A 2287-nucleotide genomic window follows, 5' to 3' on the forward strand; every position below is an offset into this window, starting at 1 on the left:
CAATATCACTGCCAAATGCAGTTAATGCATATATACTCTTAAGGGTTTTTCCCACACACTGCGTCCATATAAGGGCATCTATGACACCATGACACTGCCCTGAATGGGAGACCTTCAAGAACATAGGGCCGCTGGTTCGAATCCCGTCTGTCGCATGTCCAAAACATCAAAGGTGACCAAATCTTGCAAACATTAAACATAAATGGCTACAGTAAACTGCATTTTTCTTCTCTCTCTCTTTTACTCTTTTTTTTCTCCTCTCTCCTTCTTTCTCCCCCCGCCCTTCGCAAGGTGGACGAGTGGCCCCCAGCTTCCCCTCTCAGCCCTGGAAGTGTGCCCGCTTATTGTGTGTATATAATATACAGTATGTAGCCAAGGGCCAAGGAATGCAGCAATAAGTATATTTTCTTTCCAATTGTAAATTGCAAGCTTCTTTGGCAAATGGGCAAATAGAAACAGACAGTATCAGCATCCATGGACTTTTTAAGTTATGCCAAATCAATTGAATTTGCCATAAGCAGACTCCAATCAAGTTATTGAAACGTCTGAGTTATATGTCTATATAAATTTGTTACGTCATCCACATATGTCAGTTTTTAGATAAACATACAAGTTACGTCAACACCCAATCCCTGATTGGCCGAGCGACGCCCCCGATTGGCCGAACATACGCAGCCGAAAACAGTACTTGTGCTCTGCTCGCATAAGTAAAAAAAGACTATATTATAGTCCATACTCCATACATATATAGCCTATATATTATTATTTTTATTTTTTTTGTAAACAAGATCGGTGGCTTTTGGTCAAACGAGACATGAGTTATGCCTGTTTAAAGTTTTCATTATCAAACGATTGCTATATCGGCGGTTCTGGACAACCGGATACCGAACGTGTATCGCCGGTCACCGCACTCCCTCGAGTCCTCGCCCTTGCGCTGTCAAGTTTGAAGTTGGTTGGTCTCATAATCACAATATATGGGTGTAGCGGTCAGAACTCTGGCTCTGAACAACCGGATCTCTGTATGTGTCAGTCTTGTCCCTTTTATATACAGTATAGAGCTGACTGATTTGTTTGCGCATGATGCTATGATGACACATTGCAGTTATGTAGGAATGCTTAAAGTGACTGAGCGCTATAATGGACTTGTCAATGAGGAGATGAAGATGATGAGCACTTGAGTTCAGGACCAGAACTGTAGAGGATGTCATGACGGCTTTGCCTGATTGCTTTATGATTCGAGTAGATGCACTACTAGATTTCAAAACAATCTCAGAGATCACAGAGAGTGGATACACGCATCCCAGTGTTTGAGGGTGAACGGACCAACATTGTCAATATTCTATATGTGAAAGATCTGGCGTTTGTTGACCCTGATGACAAAGCCCCTTTGAAGACAATCATAAATACGTTTGAGCATAACCTACAATTTGTCTTCCATGACACAAAGCTGGATGCTATGCTGGAGGAGTTCAAGAAAGGAAAATCCCACTTGGCCATTGTCCAGAAGGTAAACAATGAGCGGGAGGGGGATCCCTTCTACGAAATGGTGGGATTGGTCACTTTAGAGGACATCATTGAGGAGATCATTAAGTCAGAAATCTTGGATGAATCGGGCCTTTACACAGACAACAGCAACAGGAAAAGGGTGAACCTCAATCGGCATAAGCGTGACATCTCTGCTTTCAAACAAGACAGTGATAGCCAAGTGAACATTTCTCCACAGCTGATGCTAGCAGCACAATGGTTCCTGGCCAATGCGGTGAGCTTGTTCAGCCCTTCCCAGATCACTGAGAAGGTATTGGTGAAGATCCTGCAATATAGTTATCCAGGAGATCAAATTCGATGGAAAAGATCCCCCACCACGGCACGTTATCTACCAACGTGGTAAACCTGCAGACTACTTTATACTAATTCTGCAGGGCCAAGTGGAGGTGGAGATAGGCAAAGAAAACAAGAAGTTTGTAACTGGTCAATTATCCTACTATGGATAAATGGCTCTTAACTTGCCGTCAGTCGAGTCCCATTCTCCTGATACTCGGGAAAGCAGCTCCGTCTACGGTAGCAATACACCAATCCCAGGACCCCCTTCCAATACATAGATTTCTGCATGCGTGCTCTCACAGATCTGCAGTTTGTTAAGATCACTCGTGCCCAGTACCAGAACGGTCTTCTGGCATCCAGGGCGTCTCCGTCACCCGCGGCCACCCCATCTGCAAGTTGTCCACAGTCCCTCCAACAGCCTACACCTCCGCCCACCACAACCCCTTTAGAGGTATACATGAAATGA

General features: G+C 44.3%; 1 pseudogene across 1 annotated transcript; it reads left to right on the plus strand.

The window, feature by feature from the left end:
- Window positions 1-1112: 1112 nt before the first annotated feature.
- Window positions 1113-2287, plus strand: LOC306939412 (metal transporter CNNM4-like; annotated as a pseudogene). Its single transcript has one exon. The product of its transcript is annotated as a metal transporter CNNM4-like (transcript).

The sequence above is a fragment of the Electrona antarctica genome (assembly GCF_951216825.1).
Source record: "Electrona antarctica genome assembly, chromosome: 16".
In the NCBI taxonomy this organism is placed as follows: domain Eukaryota; kingdom Metazoa; phylum Chordata; class Actinopteri; order Myctophiformes; family Myctophidae; genus Electrona; species Electrona antarctica.